Genomic DNA, 24,758 nt, shown 5'->3' with positions numbered 1-24,758 from the left:
CAGCAGGTGCTGTGCTAAGTGATTTCTGGGCATTATATAATTTAATTTTCATTAGAACCCTATGAGGTGGACTCTCTTATTTCCATGTCACAGAGAAGATTGAGGTATTCTAGTGAGTTAAGTAACTTGCCAACTTACTGTTATTAAGTGACAAATCTTGGATTGAAACCAAATCTAAGTGACTCTAGAGCCAAATTCAAACTTTTATTTGGCCTACTGTGGACTATAAATGAGAAGGCCTGGAATAAAGTCTCAGTGTCAATTAATTATTAGCTCTGAGACCTTAGGAAAAATCACTGAACTTCCCCAAACTTCTATTTTCTAGTACATAAGACAGAGTCAATAAAATGTTCCAACCATTCTCACAGAGTTACTATGACGATTCAAGAACTAATGTAAGCAAGAAATTTGTGCCTTGTAGAGTGCTTTGTAAATATTTTATTACATTGCAATATCTTAACATTTTATAACTCCTAAAGCATTTTGTGGTGCCAGTCCGATATTAAAATGGTTATCTCATTAGAGAGAGAGACTTAAGGAAGCCATTGGAATAATCTTTATTCTGCCATAGGAAATTTTAGGTAGATAACCTAGGATGACACAAGACAAGTATTTGAAAAAACATTCACCCTTTGTATGTGTCATGATAAATGAAAGAGAGATCTGTGTTATGGACTGATACTTGTATTCTCCCAAAATTCATATGTTGAAGCTTTATTTCTCAGTGTGACTATAGTTGGAGACAGGGCCTATGGAGAGGTGATAGTTAAATGAGGGCATAAAGGTGGGGCCATAATCCAATAGGGCTCATGCCCTTATGCGTGCTGTGCTAAGTTGCTTCAGTTGTGTCCAACTCTTTGTGACCCCATGGACTGTAGCCCACCAGGCTCCTCTGTCCATGGGGATTCTCCAGGCAAGAATACTGGAGGGGGTTGCCACACCCTCCTCCAGAGGATCCTCCCGAGCAGGGATTGAACCCAAGTGTCTCTGTGTCTCCTGCACTGGCAGGCAGGTTCTTTCCCACTAGTGCCATAGGAAGCCCAGATCCCCTTCTAACAAAGGGTAAACACCAGAGCACTATCTATCTGCCTTGGAAGGACACACAGAGAAGGCAACTACTCACAAGCCAGGAAGAGAGTTCTCACCAGAAACAGAATCTGTGGGAACCTTGACCTTGGACTTTCTAGTCTGCAAAACCGTGGGAAATAAATGGCTGTTGTTTAAGTGGCTATAGCATCTTCTCATAGCAACCCAAGCTCATTAACACCATCAGTATCATGCTCATCCTTCATACTGCTGATGTCAACTCAAGGGCAGGGCCAACCAAGCTGTGTCCAGCTACCAAGTGGAGAGCAGTGTGGTCTGAGAGATCACATGAGGGTCTGACAACATACACTTTGAACTCATGAATGTAAGAATGTCCTAGGTAAGCTTAGCATGAATGGGGCTCTGTATAAACTGCTTTGCCTGGAACCAAACTGTCCAAGTTCAGCATGTTAAAGTAAATATCCTTAGGAAACCAATCAAACTAAATCAATAGAAAAATGGAAAAAAAGTTCCTAAAGATGCAGTCCCACATCTGTAAGTATAAATTATTGTTAAAAGTTTAAAAGTGAACCCATGCTAAAAGTAGAATGTAGAATTCCAATTAACAAAATTACAACTGAACAAATAAAATAATTTCTATATAAAAACAAGTAACATAATTCTACTTTGTATCTTTCTTTTTCCACCGGGACACTGTTCCTAAATTAATCTATCAGTTTCCTGAGCTAGAGGAAAAGCTAGCTGAGACCATTGCATATAAAACAAGTACACTTTGAAATAATTCTGCCACTTATTTTCCTTAGGATGAATATAAATCATTTCTTGGGAGCTGTGTCTTAATTTGAAGAAGATAAACAAGTTTTCAAATGCAAACATAGCTTCCCAGAAAGGTCCATCCTAAATCCTGACTAATGGCAAAAGTCATAGTTGATAAAATGTTGCCACCTACCTTATCTTTTTACTCTCCTCCTCTTTCAGATGAGTTAAAGAGAATGTCATTTGGAGAGCATTCATTCCATGTAAGGCACTACTCCAAGTGCTTATGGCAGGCCCTGCTAATTTTCTTGTCAGTCTCCACAATACCAAAATACTAGTTTGGCCAAATTGCTTCCCAGCTAAAAGAAAACATTTCTCAGCTTCCATTACAGTTAGCTAGGGCCACATAACTAGGTTCTGCCCAATGAGACGTAAGTGGAAGTGATAACTTCCAGGTCACACCCTTGGAAGGAAAGATGTGTTTCCTTCAGTTTCTCCTTCCTGTGACCTGGAATGTGGAAGTGAAGGCGAGTTGAACATGTGGGGAGAAAAAAATGGAACGCAGATCAGAGGTGGCTAAGCAACAAGATGGGGTAGCCTGAGTTTCCGAAAAGCTGTTATTCCATTCATGGGTTGTTAGGTAAGAAGAAATAAGCCTCTGGTTTGTGAGAGTCACTGTATTCTTGAGCATTTGTTATAGTAATCTATCTTGTATTTTCATTAGTAAAGGATTGTACATATACTTTGTGAGGTACATTACCTCACTTTTACTAGAGATTGAGGGTTAGAGAGATTTTAAAACTTTCTTATAATCACATATGTAGGAAGTGGTGAGACCAGGATTTTAATCACGTGCCTTACCCATTAGACATTTTTTTATAGTAATAGAGATAAAATGATGAATCTATAGAAGATTAGTACTGGCCACTTTCTAACACCTGATCTATTAATCTCATAGGATTATAAAAAGGCTTCAGTTTTCTTGAATTAGAATCTGTGGCACAAACCTCTATTTTTCTAATAAAGAACCTGACAGTTACCAATCCCTCCAGGATCTTTCTCTCTTGTTTTCCTAATGGAACAAACTATTCCTGGACTGTGCAGTGGAGGGCTAATCAGAATGCCCTAATAATTTACAAAATAATACATTGGGAAATCACAATGACTCAGAAACAGATGAGAGGGATTTTTGATGTGCATTTTCTTCCCTAGTGTTATCCTTAGGTTAACACATAAATTTGTTCTCAGAAGGTAATATGCTTGTATTCATTCAACATTTAACAAGCATTTATTGAGTGCCTACTCTATGTCAGGTATTTTAGATATTGGGGAGACATCAGAAAACAAACTAGACAAAGTCTATGCAAGCTTGGAAAATATACTCGATCAAATATACTGGGAACAATGTCCTATACATGTGAGTATGACAGCCTTTCAATATGTGTCAGAAATTTGTATTTTTAAAATAAACTATATTTTGGAATAAATTTGACTTTATAAAAAAATTATGAAGTTAATACAGAGAGTTCCTGTATATTCCTCACCCAACTTCCTCTAATATGAACACCTTATTACATGGTACATTTGTCAAAACTGAGAAATAAATATTGGTACATTTCTATTAACAGAAGTCCAGACTTCATTTATATTTCACTAATATTCTTTCCGCATCCAGAATACAATCCCCAAATACCATGTTACCTTTACTTATCAAGCTTCCTTAGTCTCCTCTAGTCCCTGACAGTTTTCTTAGTTCTTTTTTATCTTGAACTTGAAAAGTTTGAGAAGTACTGGTATTTTGTACATTTCCCTCAATTTGGGTTTGTTCACATGTTTTTTTCATGGTTGATCTGGAGTTATGAGTTTCTTGAAAGAATACCACAGAGGTAAAGTGTCCTTTTCATCACTTCATATCAACGAATAGATGACAGCGATGACTTATTCCTGGTGATGTTAACGCTGATCTCCAAGGACGCCTACTTCTGTTTCCTAGAGAAGGTATTTAGAAATTCAGCTCTGGACACTAGGTGTGCTCAGTGCTACTAAGGTATCACTGTTTCTACCCTTTTCTTAGTAAACAATATGATTATAAAAAATTAAATACGTTTTGAATGTCAGAACTAATGATCTCCATTTCTAAATGTCTGCATCAAAACTAGTAAACTTATTTGGGAATACATTCATATGTATGTACACATACTAATTTGGAGGTGGTAAAATAATGTTATAGAATGATAAATTAACTCTTTAAATGCTACATTTCTGTCCTTTAAATTCTAAGATACTAGGTCTTAAGGGAATTTACACAAGAACACACTTACTGTTAGCAGAAATGTGTTTTGGAAGGCTCCTTAAAAGAAAGAGGGCATGACTTTCTTCACCCTACCCTCTAGACTGCTGCCTGGAGAACAGAAGTGGTGAGTGGAGCTCTAGCAGACATTCTAAGTACCAGGGCCATATTTAGGACTGGCAAAATGTTGAGCTAAAAGAGCCAGGTTTCCTTAATGAATTTTTGGAGGCATAATACAAATATTGGATTGTAGACCTCCAGACTTCTTTTGTGTGGGAGAAAAATAAACTACCTTCATAAGCCATTACTATCAGAGTCAAGTGCAATTCCTAACTAATACAGGTAGTTTTTAGAAGAGGCAGAGGGAAATGTTTTCCATAACAAGGACTTTAGTCCATGAGATTATCAAAACAACACTATGCTTATAACTGAGAAAATGACACTATTACACTTGCTTAGGTATATAAAACTCAGTATTGAAACTAAGCCAGAATTTAAACCAAGCCCTATTCGCCCATCACAACATGCTAAAACATCTTGCTTACAGTAGGTACCTAGAACTATATCAGTTGCTAGTAATGGGTACAAACATATACATTTTTATATCTCACTCAACTAGTAGTATAGCACAATATTTAAATAAGTAAAATCAAATCTATTTAAATATGCAACAAGACAGAAACATGAATCCATAGTTTGAGCCCTCCTACTGCTCTCCATGATCAGACTTCAAACAGTAGAAGTGGCATCAAGGCTATTTTAGAAGTATAACCTCAGAACCTATTGCCCTCTGTCCACATATGTAGTTTTTCTCTCTGGGTCTGAATGTGACACCATTCAAACCATCCATCAATCTTTCCCACCTGCTTATGCACTTACGTTTACTGAGCATTTACCATTTGCCAAGCAGCTTTTACTTCCTGCATATAGCTGTTAGCTATCGTATGTACAATGTCAGATAAAACACAATTCCTCTTCTCCAAACCTTATAGTTTAGTGAGAGAAATAGAAAAAGAAATAGTATGCAATTACAATACAATGGGTTTTCTCATCCTCAGCTAGTGACATTTAGTACTGAATGATTCTTTGTTGTAGGGGCTTTACATTGTAGGCTATTTAGCAGCATCCTGGCTTCTACTCACCAGGTGCTGGGAGCACCCCAATGCTTTATTACAACCAAGTATCTCTAGACATTGTCAAATGTCCCCAAAGGACAAAAATTACCCTCCTACCTCCCACTCCCACCCTTCTCCCTCCCACCCTAACTGAGAACTTCTATAATAGAGTATAATCCACCATAAAACTACAAAAGATGGGTGTTTAATAATGGAGGCCTGAGGTCAAAAATTTTTCTGGAGGAAGTCAGTCTTGCACAGAGGTTTGAATGTTCAGTAAAACTCAGACAGGTAAAGTAAATGATTGCATGTATATATTTATTCTTATGTGTAACAAGAAGGTCTTCTAAGCACGTGCAAAGACTCAGAATTTATAGAGTACAATATATCTGCGAGAAAAAATGAGATTTAACCTGCTTAGCGTGGCAAGCAGGTTAAACTCGAGCAGATGAATGCATAGATGTAGTCATGACAAGATGAGAGATTGTAATCAGAAAAAGCAAACATTTGAGGAAGGAGGAGTTCACTTTGGGATGTGTTAAATTTGAGTTGCCTGAGGGACAGACAGGTGAAGATGTTTAGTATACAGTTAGATTTTTGTTTCTGGAACATAAGGACATGACCAGGTCCTAGAAGAGACACTAGCTACACACAGAGGTTGTATGTGTGGATGAATGGCCCAGGGAGAGTAGAGTTCCAGGAAGGAGGAGCCCATGACCCGACAGTGGCAAAGTGGACAGAGGTGAGGGACAACAAGGGTGATCATGATGTCACAGAGGGAAAATGAGAGCATTTCATAATCACAACATAAAGATCAAGTAGGCTGAGGAGGGAGACACTCGACTGGAGCTGGCAACGGAGAAGACACGGTAGCCTTTGTGAGAACCAAGGTGTGTTCTTACAGTGGGCTGGAGTGAATGGGGTGGAATCAAGGAGAGATACCCTCAAGACATTTGCTAAGTGACAAACAGTGAAAAACAAAAGCAAATGGAAGGTGGGTGGGGATGGGTAGGAGGAATTTTCAGCATGAATTCTGACTTCAGGTCAGCTGTGGCTGCTGCTTACAGGCTCTGCTCTTGTTTCTGGCTTTCTAAGTCTCCTGGGTATTCATATTAAGCTATCTCATAGAATTTCTGAATGTGAGCACTTAACCGGACTGTTTTTGCCTCTTCACAATATGCTACATGATTCAGGGTGACTTAACCGTGCCCATTTACTTGTCTATGGTATGTCTTCCGAATAAAGAATCAATTTTTTATACCCTACTCATTCGGCACCAATATTATTAAGTTCCCTTCAAAAACACAATGATTCTAATAGTTTAAAAGCAAGACAATAAGACATTTTATCAAGCTCTAAAATATATTTACATTAAGTATGTTTATGAAAATCTTCTTTTGAATTAAGAGGTTTTGACCTAGCAGTCTTGAATAACTGACTCATAGGAGGCAAAAGCTAACAGGATTATAGAGACCTTCATCTTCTTTATTCATCCTTCATCCATTCAGTGATTTTAGACAAATCCCTTTCCTCATGTCTTAGTTTTTTCTCTTCCACTCCATAGCCACTACTGTCTTTCATCACCTCTCCCTGTGCCTCTGTCATAACCTTCTAAGTGGATTTCTTGCATCTAATCTTTTTCATATTTGAATAGAGTGGTCTTCCTAGAACACATTTATGAACAGCTGACAAACTCTACTTGAAACTATCATGGCTTCTCATAAAAATCCAAACTTTTGTGTCACGTAAAGCCTTTTCCACTTGTTCTAGCTATTTCTTGCATGTTTTATCTCATGCTTGCATTCTACCCACACAGGCTCTCTGTAGGTCTTGAGGCTTTATGCTGACTTAGTCCTATAGTCCTGTGCTCTTATACCTTCTATATCTTGTTCATCTGGTGAATAACATCCAAATTCAGTTCAAATTTATATTATTTATTATTCAGGTCAAATAATATTCAAATTTAAGTTCAGTTCCATTCTTCTCTGTAGAGTCTTTGTCAATCTCCTTTCTTTCCCCTAAACCCAGACAGAACTAACTATTCTTCTTTTGGTAACCCACCCCAAGACCAAAAACTTGTACCTTACATAAATATCTGTTATTACTATCAAAACCACTTTACTGCAAGATACAGAAAAAGTATTTGGTAAAATTCAACATCCATTCATGATAAAAGTTCTTACCAAAGTAGGCATAGTGGGAACATATTTCAACTTTATGACAAACCTATAGCCTACATAATACTCAATGATAAAAAGCTGTAAGCCTCCCCACTAAAATCTGGAATAAGACAAGGATATTCACTCTCACCACGTCTATCAATATAGTATTGGAAATCCTAGCCACAGCAGTCAGACAAGAAACAGAAATAAAGGGTATTCAAAATTGGAAGAGAAGAGGTGGAACTTCTACCATATAGAGATGACATGATACTACATAGAGAAAACCTTAAAGACTTCAACAAAAGCTGCTAAAACTGATAAACTAATCCAGCAAGTTAGCAGGATACAAGATTAATGTGCAGAAATCTGTTGCATTTCTTTACTTTAAAAGTGAAATATAAAGAAGGAAAGTAAAAAAAAAAAAAAAATCCCTTAAAAATTACATAAAAATACTTAGGAATAAATCTAACCAAGGAGGTGAAAGACTTCTATGCTGAGAACTATGAAACACTAATAAAGGAAATTGAAAATGATCAAAGATATCCCATGCCCTTGGATCGGAAGAATCAATGTTATTAAAATGGCCATACTAAGCAAAGCACTTCCAGATGTACAAGCTGGATTTAGAAAAGGCATAGGAGCCAGAGATCAAATTGCCAACATCCTCTGGATCATAGAAAAAGCAATAGAATTCCAGAAAAACATTTACTTCTTCATTGACTATGCTAAAGCCTTTGACTGTGTGGATCAGAGCAAACTGTGGAAAATTCTTAAAGAGATAGGAATTCCAGACCATCTTACCTGCCTCCTGAGAAATCTGTATGCAGGTCAAGAAGCAAGTTAAAACAGGACATGGAACAACAGACTGGTTCCAAATCGGGAAAGGGGTAGGTCAAGGCTGTATATTGTCACTCTGCTTATTTAACCTATATGCAGAGCACATCATGCAAAATGCCAGGCTGGATGAAGCACAAGCTGAAATAAAGACTGCCAGGAGAAATATCAATGTATACCTGTGGTGGATTCATTTTGATATTTGGCAAAACTAATACAATTATGTAAAGTTAAAAATAAAATAAAATTTAAAAAATATCAATAACTTCAGCTATGCAGATGATGCCACCCTTATGGTAGAAAGCAAAGAAGAATTAAAGAGCCTCTTGATGAAGGTGAAAGAGGAGAGTGAAAAGTTGGCCTAAAACTCAACATTCAAAAAATGAAGATCATGGCATCTGGTCCCATCACTTCATGGCAAATAGATGGGGAAGCAATGGAAAGAGTGACAGACTTCCTTTGGCTCCAAAATCACTGTGGACAGTGACTGCAGCCATGAAATTAAAAGACACTCACTCCTTGGAAGAAAAGCAATGTCAAACCTTGACAGCATATTAAAAAGCAGAGATATTACTTTGCCAACAAAGCTCCATCTAGTCAAAGCTATGGTTTTTCCAGTAGTCATGTATGGATGTGAGAGCTCGACAATAAAAAAGGCTGAGCACAAAAGAATTGATGCCTTCAAACTCTGGTGCTGGAGAAGACACTTAAGAGTTCCTTGGACAGCAAGGAGATCAAACCAGTCAATCATAAAGGAAATCAACCCTGAATATTCACTGGAAGGACTGATGCTGAGGCTGAAACGCCAATACTTTGGCCACCTCATGCGAAGAGTTGACTCATTGGAAAAGACCCTGATGCTGGGAGGGATTGGGGGCCGGAGGAGAAGGGGACGACAGAGGATGAGATGGCTGGATGGCATCACCGATTCAATGCACATGAGTTTGGGTGAACTCAGGGAGTTGGTGATGGACAGGGAGGCCTGGCGTTCTGTGATTCATGGGGTCGCAGAGTCGGACACGACTGAGCGACTGAACTGAACTGAAACTAGAGCTCTCAGCATTATACTGGGACACCATCTCATCTGTTTAAAAAGTAGGTACCCAGGGCCCAACTTTATAGGTTTCTACCTTTACTGAACCATGTTTTAATACCAAATATTTGAGTAATTATTTGATGAGAAAATGGTACTTTCAGATTGAGAGAGGAAAGTGAGACAATTTTAAAGTGATGTATTCTTTCTCATTTTCTTTCCTACTCTCTGCCCCTTCTACCTGATTGATCAGTTAACATCATTTACGTATTTTTAAAGCGTTCAGAATCCCTAAGTACATACCAGCTGAATAAAAATTAAGGATTACCCTCATTCTTCTTATTGACAGAAGAAGAATTTGTCTTAGATTAAGAATTTTCTGTAAGTACTTCATACTAAAATAATCGAGTAGTTTGAAATTGTTTTTGTTTGTATTCACTAAATAAATTCTAGACTTCCTTGGAATTATATGATTACATTTCCTTATATGAGGAAACTAAGTTTGTATTAGATGACAACTTTTTTCTAAGTGGCCATGAAAATAACTAGCTTGTCCTTTTCATTCATGATCACAAACAAAACAGAACATTTAACTGGTGAATATGTTTTATTTGGAATGCTTTAATAGTTTCTTAGTATGTAACATTAATATGTAAAGGCCCTAAAGAGCCCATTAAAACTCTGCACAACAAGCTGCATTTTAATAATGCAGAGATGATGTGAGATGAAAGCCAATTTCTGCCATTTAGGTAACATTAGCAAAAAACAATTTCCTGAAAGAGCTGAAGCTTATAAGTAAGACACTTAAAATGAACATGTTCTACAGATGGCAGAACTTAACATTGGCCCCAAAAGCACAGGAAAAAGAGAAGATTAAAAAAGATTCCTTCCAAACCCAGCTTTTCTTTCAAGTCTTCTGCTCAGAAGAGGATCAAGGGTACTAATGAATATTCAATGTCTAGTTTCTTCTAATAATAAATTCCATTTCTAAATCTATTAATATGAAGTAAAACAAACTTGCCCTATATTTAGTTTCTCTCAAAAGATAAAGTGGTCTTGCATATCCCTTTGGGAGCTGGTAGGGCTTGAACACGATAAGACTTGACTTTCTGGTGGTGGTGGTTTAGTTGCTAAGCTGTGTCCAAGTCTTGCTACCCCATGGACAGTAGCCTGCCAGGCTCCTCTGTCCATGGGATTCTCCAGGCAAGAATACTGGAGTAGGTTGCCATTTCCTTCTCTAGGGGATCTTCCTGAACCAAGAATCGAAACTGGGTCTCCTGCATTGCAGGCAGATTCTTCACCAACTGAGCTGTGAGGGAAGCCCTGACTTTCTGGGGTGAGGTCAAAAGCTGGGTGCCATTTTCTCAGTGCCCATCTCTAACCACCATTGGAAAGGTGAGCACTTTGCAGCCCCTTTTCTTTGGATCCACAATGCTTCTGATTTAAATCAGAAATCTTGTTCTGTTTGAGCAAATTTTCATTTCAAAGAGGCAGAATGAATAAGGAAGATGGTTTTTCTCATCTCTGTATTGAACATCCCACAAGTTGAGACCCAGTCCTGCCATCATTCCTCATGCATGTAGAGATAAGAGGTGGGATCTGAGTTCTGTCAGACTTACCCACCATGATTCCTAAAATCATCTTCCAATTTAGTCTCTCTCTCTTGGGAAGGAGCCTGAGGGCATGAAAACCACTCATTCATCACCTGCCACACCAGTGAGTCTTTGAGCAGACATCCTGGGCTGGCATAATTTGCTTGACAGCTCTGAGTTCAACATGCCTAGTGCCTGAAGCCTCTTTTCTTTTCCATATAAATGTTATAGCGCACTGTCCTTTCTGTACATGGATGATGTTCCTGACCCAACATCAATGGTGGTGAATCTGAACAGCAAAATGTGATGATACAGTAGGGCTGAGCTTGAGGGGTAGACAAAGAAGGAAAATGTCACAAAATGACAGAAACTCTTGAAAAACCCTACCTAGCATCTCAGAGAAAGCTCTGCATTAGTCTGCACTTCAGGATTTTAGAACTCCCCACTTTCAGCCACTCTGGTATATTTTTCGTATTTTGGATTAGCTTTCAGGCAAACTCCTATTATCTAAAACGATTTCATATGTTGACTGGTACACCCTATATTTAAGGGACAAAGTAGCATTAAATAATAATCATACTCAAACACTTTGGGGAAAATTAAGGAAGACATGTCAGCTCTAATTTTGAATTTTCTTGTTACTTGTTAGTTTGCTCTTAAGTCTTAATGCCAGGAGGAAATAAAAAACTATCATTACTCTCGAATTGCTCAATGGCTTACACGAAGTGAACAGTGGGCTTGAGTCTGCTCTAACTGTGTTAATTTCTACTTGTATTAGCAGACAGCCCAGCACTGAATGACCCAGCTTCCAGTTCATGCTCCCATCAAATCCAAAGAAGTCAGAGCTGCCCAAATACACACATTCCACAGGGAAAAGAGACCAGTAAAGAAGAGAAGACTAAAGAGAGAGAGAGCATGTGTACATTTCTAAAGTGGGCTAAATGGGAGGCGGTATTAGCACTTCTTTAATCCATAGCAATTTCCTGCACTCCAGAAAAGGGGAGAGAAATAGCAGTTCTCTTCCACCCCAATTAAAGTCTGGATTACATGTCTATTTCCTATTTGTTTATTCCCACTGAAACTGAATCTGATACATGAAGAATGTTTTCTATAGGGTCCAAGAATTTAGAAAGAATTGACCAAGCCTTACTCTACCTTACTAGCTCCATGAACACACAGGAAAATGTCACTGAGACATCATCAGTTTAATCACTGGAATACAAGCAAGTTTAGAAGTGTGAGACTGTCCTATGTCAGTGATAGGAATTGATTCCTATGGAAACCTATGTAACAGGCCAATTTGGGAAAAAAACCACAAAAAAACAGATGTTACTGTGATATAAATATTTATTGCTAGTGTTGATCTGCTGATTTTTCTTTTGGGAGGCAGATAAAATATAGTCAGATATCTAATTCAAGATTCATTAAACTTTCACCATAAGGACAAAAGTTCTAAAAAGGGGAAATGTAGACTAGTATAGCAGAAAGCACCTGTTTAAAAAGGGCTGGGTTAACTTCCTTGCTATAGAATCTGTGTGTGACCCTAGAGAAGTCACCTAAACTTCCTCTAAACAGGGAAACTAATATCTACATCAGTAGCTGATGCCATATTCCAGGGTTGTCAGAACTGAGTGAGAGAGGGAACAGACTCTGAGGACAGACAGCTGGGGTTTGAACACAAGCTTCACAGCCTCAGGAGAGTCTGGCAAATGAATGAATCTGTGTTTCAGGTCTCTCATTTGTAAGATGGGGATTATGTTAGGATTTATTAATATTTCATGATATAATATGAGACAATGTATCCATGGGTGTTTAGCGCAAAGCCTGGCATCTGAGACTTCTACCTGCATCCATTTACTTGTTTTATCTGTGACTGTTGTTGCTATTATTATCACAATTATTTTTCCATCCAGAATGTGGTAGTGCTCAATAAATAGTAGCTTTATTTCTCCTTTTAAAATCCTCTTTCTGGCCCCTTTGAAGAATTTTACATGGTTACCACTACATAAATATCATTTGATGGTTTCAGCTTTCACTTTAGACACATGCTTTACCGGACACACACACTTGTGATGACTGATGGTAACCACAAACCTAGAAAGTAAAGGTTTACTGAGACTTTGGAGAGTTTCTAATTATCCAGCTACTTATTGCAAAGATAAAACATCTCAGTCCCAAAGTGGCTCATTCCTCACAAGAAACAATCTATGAATATATACTTTATATATTTAATATTTCAATATAAATTATACCTATATATACAAACACATATATATCTATATATATTCAAGCTCTTAGAAACTTTTTGTAATCATATGAATTTTTTATGCTAGTATTTTTTTTATTCTTTTCACTGTATATTTCCTATTCATTCCATATAATTAAAATTGCTCACTCAGTCCTTTCTGTATTATCTGTATACTGTAGCTCTAAAATGAAATTTCTTCAGCTTCCCTGTGGTTCTTGGATTAAGGAAAAATGAGAACATTTCTATTAGAAGATGTTTTACTTTGAGTAGAACATACTTTTGTTGTCTAGGAAAATCCAGACTACAATTAAAGTGCTTAGAGGGACATGGCTCTCAAGCAAGCAAATAGAACCCGGTGGGATACAGGGGATTGGGCTGGCTAATGCTTTTCCTACAAACCTTCTTAAAAGACTTTGTATAATGATCATCCCTAGAAAGTTGCTCCCCTAGTGAACCTTTAACTTAATCCCTTCTAAGCTGGGTTAATTTCTTAGAAGCACCTCAAGACTGTTCCACCCAATGGTGACCTCAGCACCTGCTATGGCTTCAGAGTAGAGAATAAAAGCAACTGGCCCTTCTCCTTCTGCTGTAACTTGTCCGTTGTTCTGTATACTTTACACTAGGAACGTGTTCTCCTTGGGGTTAACATAGATTCTCTCTCTTGTCCTCGTAAATTGGACATGATGGAATGCGTTGATTGTCCTTAATAGATAAACTGAGGCACAGGCAAAGCCTTTCAGTGATTTGTCAAGCATCAGAGCTGTTCGGCTGAAGCTGAGGGTCTCCCTCCAAGTCTATTCCATAAGGCCACTTGGACCCCAAGGTCCCTTCCGCTCCAGCGACTCTAAGTGTCATACAGCTTCTTTTCTTTATCCTCAGTGGAAAACAAGTCCAAGAGCCTATCTCATGCTTCATAATGAGAAAATGTAGTCATGTTAGCAGTAGTGTGGTTAGTTATTTTGAGATCACAAATTGTGTAGGAACAGTATCTTTTCAAAAATTAAATCACTGAAATCTGAGCACACTCCATTTATGAAGAATAAACAGTTATGAATGCTCTCAAAAATGAGGCAAATCTGAGGCTGGCAGATCTCTCTTTCTTTACCTGCTCTTCCCCCCTTTTTCATTTTTTTTTTTTTTTCTGGAAAACACGTAGAACTTCCAGCAGTGATGTAGTTAAGAGCGCTCTACATTCTCTAGGTATTCACACAGGCAAACATAATGTCTACTTAGAAAAAAAAAAACTGTTTCCTTAAATAACTGCCACTTTATTAACTCATAAGTATAGTACTGGACACTGTAATTTAATAGTCTCAGTCAGTTGGACGGCTAAAATACACAATTCAATCATAACAATCATTACACCATCTCCACATTTTTATAGAACGCTTTACTTTGGCAATAAGTATACCTCATTAAAAAAGTGAGCATGGAAGTATGACATTGCGATTAACTCCCTGTTACGCTTACAGCAGCAGCAGAACCCAACAGCAAGTTTCATCCTGGAAAAGTGCTACTATTTGGTAACTGGGGAAAAAAATACTGAATGAAAGTACACTGTAAGATTGTTGGATACTTTTTCACATACAAAATATAAAATTCTTTGGAATTATGTTTTATTATTTCATGGTCCAGATGGGGTTGTTGCATGACATTAACAAGGTAACAAAATGTTAAACTGAAAGTATGTTGGCTCTAACTGAAAGCTGTATGTCTAAACAGCTTATGGAAGGGTTTTGGCAGTCTAATCACCAGATATTTTACTCTGCTATGTCTTCATTTTTGTTGGTAGCAGACTCTACTGTCATCTCAAAACTCCCTAAAACCTTATACTAAGTATATTGTAAGTAAACATTGTGAATCTTCAAATGGGAATACTGTCTGTTGCAAGCTACATGGGGATCCTAAAATCAATTCTTTGCAGTAAGCTTTATTTATTCAACTCACCATAAATAGTTATCATTAGATGGAGAGACAAAGGAAATAACTTGTCTGGGTTCAGTTAAATTTCTCCAAAATGTTACTATAAATTATGATAAAAAATAAGTTATTTGCTATTAGTAGGAATGAAAGCCCTGTCTGGGATAAGAAACATTTTCTTTAAACTATAATAAACACTGAAACATAACAAAAATAGCCTTCAAATATTATATATGACAAAGAATATTAAACTATCTGAAAAAGACACCACTCTATTAATTTTATTCTGTTTGCTGTAGCATTTTAAATATTTTGCATTTAAACACTTTTTCTTCACTCCAAATTATCAGCAACAATAGTGTCCTCTAAATTTTTTTCAAATCCATGATTTCATTTTATTAAAATTCCATTTATATTTCTAAAATATAATTTCAATAAGAATTTTTGTTAGGAATATTTTTTAAAATTATTGAAAGGAAAAATATCCTCTCATTTATTATAATTCTATAAGAACCTGGGTAGTTCAATCTTCTTGCATATAAACAAGAAAAAAGTGCTTAAATACTTGAAAACACTCCTAAAAGATGACAAAGTTCTGTAGAGTACACAGAGACCCCAGTGCCAAGGAAGGCAACTCCGTCCTTGCTGTTATTAATAACTTGGTTCTACCAAAATTTCAACTATTAAGTTCATACATTTTTATATACCATCATTTAGCCCAGCTTAGTTACAGCTAGGGTGACTATGTAATTTACCATTTAAACCAGAAGAGTTTTGAGAATGAAAGGAGAGGCTATTAATAGGCATAGACTGGGACTGTCCTAAGCGAACTGGGATAAATGATCACCTTAGTTATAGCAATCTTCCTTCAAAATCTTTCTAATATCATTAAGTTAAAGAGCACATGTGTAGTTGTCATATTCTCCAAATATAACTTCCACTACCAGGTCATATAAGTGATGATGGGAAAGGGAGGGGTGGAAGTAAAACAACCAGATGTATTTCAACTTTGAAAAGAAAAAGCTGGCAAAAAAGGACAAGAAGACCAAAGAAAATAAGACCATTTACTAGAAGAAAGTAAAGGTTAAAAAAAGTCACTTTGCTGCTTGAGAGACTTACTTATTTTCTTTTGAGCCCTTTGCCTACCAGTATAGGTTAGTAGTTTGTTTAATTTATTATTGTTATTAAGCAATTCTAATTTCAACTTCATTTGGCAGTAGCACAAATAAATCTGAATAAATATTAGACTAAGAGGTGGTTAATTGTCAGGTTTCATTAATGAACAGAGCTCAAAGCTACTGTAAAGGGTCCGCCACTCTCCAATGGCAGCTCTGCTCACTTAGTCATTGTTATCTCATCAACATACACGTTATCATACCTACTTTTTTTGTATATGGTACAGCAGGGAAGAGATTGTTCACCACCACTGGCTTCTAAGTCTTCTTTGTGACTGCCCACATCTAAGCCCCAATGTTCTGAGTGTAAGTCACAGAAGATAATATCCTAAAATATGACTTGAGCCAGCTACTGGCACTTGGCCTACGGTTGATTCAGTTACTAAAACTACCATCATTGCTGCAAGCCCATTGTAAGCTGATGTTATTTTTGACATTAGTATTTTTTGATGTTATTTTTGACATTACTATTTTTGACATTACTATTTTTGACATTATTTTGAGCTAGTTCAGATAAAGAGGAGGTGCGATGCCAAAACATGCTTGTTAAGTAGCACTCTCATCTCAGGACAACAATATTTTATTCAAACCGTGATACAAAGCCCTTGTCTGAAGTGATAAAGGTGAACTCTTACTATAAGTTAGAAATGACTCACAGACTGCAGATTTATGATATCACAATAAAACAAATTTTATACAAGTATAAAATAAATGTCAATGAAAAATAATAACCTGATTTTTACCTTCATTTAGCGTTAATCACTAAACAGAGAACTTATATTGTAAAAGTAAAAACTATCATTTAAAAAAATTTAAATCTGAAATTAGGACAGTTCAAAGGAAAAATCATCCTTTAACTATCTGATCTATGTTACTACTTTCAAAACAAAGAATTTGGCTTTTTTAAGTAAAAAAGCTTTCCTCGGCCTTTTTAGTTTAAATAGTTAAGCCTCTGTGTGGGAAACTGTGGGCTGCGTAAACTTCCTTTATTCCGTCCTAGAAAGCTTAAAAACTGCATTTCTATAGAAACCATATAGATAGTATAGCATTTAAAAGACATTTCCAGAGCAAATCTTTTGTAAACAGTTTAGGAGTATACATAAAATCTCTAGGAACCATTTTTCCTCTCTTTTGAACTATATGAGCTAAACTCTTTAGAATCTTTTAGAGAATCTAGTGATTAATATCTGTATTAGTTTCTATTGCTACATACCAAATTATCAACAAACTTATGGGCTTAGAACAACACTTATTTATTATCTCATGGTTCCACAGGTAAGAAGTTTGCGTGAGCTTGACTGGATTCTGTGCTTGGGATCTGACAAGGCCAGAATCAAGATGTAGTTTCTTATCTAGAAGCTCTTATCCAGAAGCTCTCAGTTCTGGTACCTGGATTACTGGTTCTGCCCTCTGAGTCATCCTGCCTTTTTCATGAACAGTAGCATATGTGTGCAACTGTAGTCTAGCAACATGTTCAAAGTCCATATTTCTAAGAGTCTGTTCAAGGCAATCTAAGATTTTTCTACCATGTTCCTCAAAATTCTTCCAACCTCCAGCCACTTCCTTATTCCAATTCCATTTCTACATTTTCATTTAATTGTAATGGCAGTACCCCATTTCCAGGTATCTAATCTATCCCTTTGTACTAAGTTGCTTCAGTCGTGTCTGACTCTTTGCAACCCTATGGACTGTAGCCTGCCAGGTTCCTCTGTCCATGGGATTCTCCAGGCAAGAACACTGGAGTGGATTTTTATACCCTCTTCCAGGGGATATTCCTGACCCAGGAATTGAACTCACATCTCTTAGGTCTCCTGCATTGGCAGGCAGGTTCTTTATCACTAGAGCCACCCAGGAAACCCTAATCTATCCTTTCAGAAAGATCCTATTTCCCTTGGTTTTTGTTCTTGACTTTTCTTGGTTCTTGTGTTTTTAACCACATCTGGTACTTAGTATTTTTATTGTGGGTTCAGTGCATCATCTTATCTTAAACGCACAGCAACACTAACATGGTTCAGTAGTAGTATCTATAAAGTATGTACTACTATGCTTGTATTTTACAGATAAAATGTATACATTAGCACCTATGTTGGATATGGGCATGGCTTAATATGATGCTGATGACAGAAAATGCAACATCGATCTGTATCCTTCACAGTTATCTCGCAAAGGTCAGTACTATACTCTTGACAATAAGCTTCTATTAGCCTTTCATGTTTCCTCCATTACTTTTCCTTTGGCCACATCATCTCAGCTTATCACACAACTAATATAAAGCTATTTTTGTGCCAGTCTTTCATGGGTCCTCTTGATAAAAACTAAATTCCAACAGCTTGGGCACACTGAAATTTTTCATTAAAAAAATCTTTGTTTTTTTTTTAAATAAATTTTTAAAAATATTATGTTTGTGTCTTACAGTTAGGGGAAAAACTAGATAACATTATTGCTTCATAAGCCTTTTAAAATATTTATGCATTTAATTGGCGTGCTAGGTGTTAGTTGCGGCACTAAGGATCTTCATTGCAGCCTGTGGGAGCTGCAGTTGTGGCATGCGAACCCCAAGTTGCAGCATGTACAACCCAGTTCCTGGACCAGGGATTGAACCTGAGCCTCCTGCATTGGGAGCCTGGAATCTTAGCCACTAGACTATCAGGGAAGTCCCCCATGAGCCTTTGTTTCTTGATTTGACCAGCAAGTTCTAAATTTAAGTATCCTGATACAAAGAATTCAACAAGTACAAAACCCTTTGAAAAAATTAATTCAACTTTTCACAGTGTGAAAAGGTAAAAATCATCTTCACTAGAGCTCAAGCACTGAAAATGTCAGTACGAAGAGAGAATCTTAAAAAAAGATCCAAGTTAGTAAAAGAAAGAGTTCTAATGTAGTTGCCATGGTAACTGCAGTATTACCCTGTTGCAAACTAGTATGTGGTTAGTAAAGTGCTTCTGTATTAGACTGTATTAGATTCTTTGGGATGGAAGGTATTCTATAAATCTAAATTATAAGAACTCAAAATAATATCAGTAAATCTTAAAATGTTTTCAAGAAGATATCTTAAAAATATAACAAAATCTAAAATCCATTACCATGAGCTTGTTTTCTTGACATGCCTGCAACTAACTCAACTGCCTCCTCTGCCATGACTGACTCACCTGTTCCTGGTGAAGCCACCCTGGGTGCAGTACTGGCTGATTTTTTTCATGAGAGATGCCAACAGTTGTTATACTATGGAGCTCATGATATTACACATTACCATAGTTTTGAATTTGGTTTGTAAAAATAGCTTCAAGTTGTAATAAACGCCATAATGAATTCCATGTACTTAAGGCTCTGTCTGCATAATAACTGGTATCTTCTAATATTGAGCTGTTTGGCACTTTGAAAAACTAGGCTTAGAATTAGTGTTCATCCTTCTAAAAAGAGTTTATTAATTCTTATGGTTCACAATGTTTATTTTGAAAAAAAAAAAAAAGACATAGATATAAGCAGGGCTTCCCTAATGGCTTAGCAATAAAGAATCTGCTGGCAATGCAGGAGATATAAGATACACAGGTTTGATCCCTGGGTAGTAATGATCCCCAGGAGGAGGAAATGGCAACTCCTCCAATATTCTTGCCTGGAAAATTCCATGGATAGAGAAACTTGGAGGGCTATAGTCCAAAGGGTTGCGAAGAGACAAGAATCAGTGAGTGAGCACACATTGCTATAAGAAACAGATTTTTATGTTAAATGCCTTTAGTATTTAGAATGTAAAGAAGGAAATGATTCCTGAGGATACTGTTGTGAAGAATTCTAAAAGATATGAGGAATCATTGTTTATCTGGATTATGGGGAAGCACATTATTTGACAAAAGGTAGAAAGTAAATGAGTAAAAGAATGTTTTAATAATTGTATTAGCAACTACTGTGCATGTGTGTGTTGACAGATAACAAAACACCTCCAAAGGAATGGACAGGTATTTAGACCTTTTGAGTAACAGATGGTATTTGACTTTTCCAACCAACCGCCTTGCTATTACATGTCTATCTTCTATAGAATCTCTTGAGTGATCTAATTACTGGTAAACTGGTTTGTGGTTCAAAAATACCCACTTTATAAATTGAGAAACTGAGCTCCAGAAAGGTTAAGGGATTCGCTCAAAACTATGCTATTTCAAAGCTGAGACTAAACTCAGATTTTCTGATTTAAAAAAACCTAAGGTATTCACTCCTTCATATATCTTAGTGCCAAGTACATGTGGATGGAAAGTATTTAAAATAACAAAAATTAATAGCAATGAAATGAGAATTCCTGATAAGCTTATATTACATGCTGTCATATCAAAGACAGAACATCCAGATGTTTGATTTCAACTAATAGCTAAAATTTCTTAGTCGCAGCTAAACTAATGGGCAGAACTCAGAGCAATTCATTTTAAACTTCTCTACCTAGTATTTCCCCCAAATAATTAAAAAATAGGAATACTTTTTATAGTTTTGTATGGAACTGTTTTCTACCTAAACTTTCTTTTCTGTTAAAATACCTCCATTAAAGGAGATTCTATATTATTTAAATATTATGGCATTACATGTCAGTATAGTATTTTCTCCAAACTGGGTATCCAATAACTACTTTGGATGATAAAATCAACTCCGTTATTAAACCACAAACTACTATCCAGGTAGTGATTAAATCAACCACAGGATTCAGCAAAGTGGCCTCTTTGGAAATTTAAATACCATTCTGAAGACTGATAGCAGCTGTTTGATGACTCAGTAAAAAAAAAGTAAATGATGGTGATTCAGGACGAAATTCCTGCTATCATCACAGATAAACACCCTTCTCCTAGCCTCACAGCCTGTGAGAGAAGTTCTCACCTGGTCTGTCTAAGCAGATTCCTCATGGTGTGTGGACTGCCTGACCTCTTTGAATAACGGGAAGCATCAGAAAATGTCTCCGCTGACCTGTATCTCAGTCTCACGTTTGTTGTGCTGTTTGCTGGTTCATTAGAAACCTTAAGTGAAAACAATTCTAAACAGAATCTGTCTTCATTTGTGCCAATCTTCCAGCCTAGAGCAGATTTATTGCAAGACCCAGCCACTGTCACTAATGAATGCCTTCCAACCTAAGGGTCAAGAAATAACAGATCCAGCCTGAACTCTAATACTGATCTCAAGAAAGAAACTAACTCCACATCTCAGAAACCAAACACAGCACTTGAAAACTAAGTGGCATTTCTTTAAAATACTATTTTAATATGAGATTAAAGAAAAGTCAACCAGAGGACATTTTAAAATGTTCTAACCAAAGAAGTACTGCATAGCTTCCTTAGGTAGCTACTCCAAATGAGAAAAATATTTATCTGAATATGGGAGTCTGGTGAATTATGTATCTATTTCTATATCTTTTAGATCAAACATTTTCTCTCTCAAATCTTTGCCCAGGAATACTCCTTTAAATTGAAAGCATCAGTAACATAATTTTTTATGTTGGTTCTACAAAGGGGCTGCTGCTGCTGCTGCTAAGTCGCTTCAGTCGTGTCCAACTCTGTGTGACCCCATAGATGGCAGCCCACTAGGCTCCCCCATCCCTGGGATTCTCCAGGCGAGAACACTGGAGTGGGTTGCCATTTCCTTCTCCCATGCATGCAAGTGAAAAGTGAAAGGGAAGTCACTCAGTTGTGTCCGACTGTTCTCGACCCCATGGACTGCAGCCCACCAGGCTCCTCCGTCCATGGGATTTTCCAGGCAAGAGTACTGGAGTGGGGTGCCATCGCCTTCTCCTACAAAGGGGCAGAGCCATTTAAATTGCTTAACTAAAGTGACTATCTTGCATTTCTTGTTTTGTAGGGTGCTGCTTGTTTTTATAGCAATCTTGACGACTACACCAGGAGATACTTTAAGGCAAGAACCAATCTTGTATTATTTCTTTTTCTTCCTCCATCACTGAAACCAGCATGTGGAGAATGCCCAACAAAAGTTTTCAGAATTATACCACTGTCATAGAAAAGACCCATATTCCATTTAGGGAAAATGTTTCCAACTTTCACTTTCCCTACATAATAACAGCAGTTAAACTCCCATTGGAGAAGGAAATGGTGAAGTGCAGCTAAGTTTCTCAAAAGATTCATGACGGTATGTGGATAGAAAGAAAAAAAAAATAAATGACAAGGTGAAGGTAAATTATAAACACAGCCATTCTTGGATGAACGAAGGCATATAACCCACTTGGGTATTCCAGTCAGCACCATTTTCTTTGAATACACAAGATAAAATGGCACAGTGTTACGGTCCTTTGAGAGCATTAGAGATTCTGGGCATAATCCTTTGGCAACATTTAGAAACTACATTTAGGTTTGGGGATGCTGCCAGCTCATTTGATAACTGTGTGCTGAGGAAGGGTTAGGTTTCAGTCTGGATAAAGCAAGAAAAAGATTTTGAAGTTCACTAAGTAAATTCTGAAACTATCCCAAAGCAATAATAAAATATTCATTTCATGTATAAAATTCTTGGTTATTATCTAGGATGGCCATTTTTAAGCCTTTATGAAACTAGATAACAGGTATGGAATAAATAATTTTCTGACTTCTAACATAAGTTGTACATAAAGTTTCTAAATCTATGTATGACAACAGTTTTATATTGCTGATTCTGTTTTTGTAAAAGCTCTGGCATTATGTAAAAAAAAGAATCTGATGTAGAAATGTAATTTTGCCTTGTATCTAAGTGAGTTGAAGAATCTTCTTTCAAACTCACATTCACCATTTGAATTTATGACATAGTTATGACAGATGTGCATAATTCTGAGTTACTTGAAATGTTGTATTAAGTGAAATACATCCATTACGAATGTTTCTTGGGATCAGTTGCTACAAGGTCCCTTAGAATCAACAGAGCCATCAATATTGTTATACTAAAATGTCAAAATCAAAATAAAAAAGTTTTAAAATATCTTTTCTCCCAAATATGCTATTAGGACAATTTGCTTTTTCATTATCTATTTCTCCATTTAAAGCTGTGAACTGCTATATCTGTTATGATGACAAGATCCAAGGAGTCAATAAGAAACAGATTGCTGGGCAGGATCAAAATGATTCCCATTTTTACCACTTTCTTTTTTACCTACAATTCTCATCACATTGATGAGAGGTATACATAAAGTCTATAGCAACAAATAAAACTAAATGTCTCTTTACAGTAAGTTCTAAAACAAAGAAGAAATATAACACAAATATTGTATATAAGGATTTATAGGATTACTGACCACTGACATACTGCCTAGGCTCACTTTAGTAGTACTTATTTTATTTTGTAAACTGTCTGAAACTTCATTAGGAAACATCCTGAGAAGACATTTATGCAATACTTAAAAGTGTCCACTAATAAAATGAGCAATTAGGATCACGCCATTTTTATGTGTTTATTTTTAGGACTTTGAAGAATTATGTATTCAGTCTCATTAGCCAAAATAAAACATGCAAGCTTTTTAATATTTTTTAAAAGTGTTACAATAATTATAAATATTCTACTTAGCAAATCACCTGGCTACCAACTTGGACTTGCAATTTTAAATGTTAGAATACATTTCTCTTTTAGCCCACCTAGTTGTAAATTAAATTTTTTGCCTTCTCTATAATGATAACTACTCTGCAATTTTTCAAGAGAAAATATCATATATATTGCCAATATATGAGAGTCTGGAAACCCAGAATTATTTTTCAACTGGAGTATTATTATTTTCTTAATGGAAGTTATCATAATTCAAATGTTATATTAGAGAACAAAATCTTGATATTATGACATAAATTACATATTTGGAAAATTCATGTATTGCTAACAGGAATGTCTTAAGCAATAACTCATTAAGTAAGTTTATTTTGCTATTTAATTTTCCTCATTATTATTTTTAAAATTCTTTATTTTAAAGATGCCAAAATTTTCCTTAACTACCTCTAAAGATCCATGTGATTCCTTCAGTTCAGTTCAGTCGCTCAGTCGTGTCCGACTCTTTGCGACCCCATGAATCGCAGCACGCCAGGCCTCCCTGTCCATCACCAACTCCCGGAGTTCATTGAGACTCACGTCCATCGAGTCCGTGATGCCATCCAGCCATCTCATCCTCTGTCGTCCCCTTCTCCTCCTGCCCCCAATCCCTCCCAGCATCAGAGTCTTTTCCAATGAGTCAACTCTTCGCATGAGGTGGCCAAAGGACTGGAGTTTCAGCTTTAGCATCATTCCTTCCAAAGAAATCCCAGGGCTGATCTTCAGAATTCCTTAGGTATCTTCAAATTAATTTGATATTAAATAATATAATTCTTACTATTTAATTTACTTCCTCATGGATTTGGATTGCTAGAAAATTATTGGGCTTTAGCTAATAGCATTGCCAGGCCAAAAAAGAACAAATGAGCATTGGTTCAGGAGTAAAACAATTGTGGATTCAGGTTTGGTTCTGCACCTTTTGATGTGTATAGCCGTAGACACATTAGTCTATCTAAGCTACAATTTCCTCACCTACACATTGAATTCAATAATACTGCCCACCTTTATCGGGCGGTATTGAGCATTAAATGAGACAATGTGCCCTAAACTGTCAACCCAGGGCTTAAG

General features: G+C 36.7%; 1 protein-coding gene across 8 annotated transcripts in view; it reads right to left on the bottom strand.

The window, feature by feature from the left end:
- The window catches only part of ZNF385B (zinc finger protein 385B), a 366,359-nt gene that overhangs the window by 141,043 nt on the left and 200,558 nt on the right, over nt 1-24,758 (bottom strand). The window contains exon 1 of one of the 8 annotated variants that reach the window (XM_024977388.2): nt 16,380-16,451. The gene's annotated coding sequence lies outside the window, so the exon portion shown is untranslated. 8 annotated transcript variants of the gene reach the window in all.

Source organism: Bos taurus, chromosome 2 (genome assembly GCF_002263795.3).
Source record: "Bos taurus isolate L1 Dominette 01449 registration number 42190680 breed Hereford chromosome 2, ARS-UCD2.0, whole genome shotgun sequence".
NCBI classification, from domain to species: Eukaryota; Metazoa; Chordata; class Mammalia; order Artiodactyla; family Bovidae; genus Bos; species Bos taurus.
The sequence above is the reverse complement of the archived record's forward strand: the minus strand, read 5'-3'. Positions and strand labels throughout refer to the sequence as shown.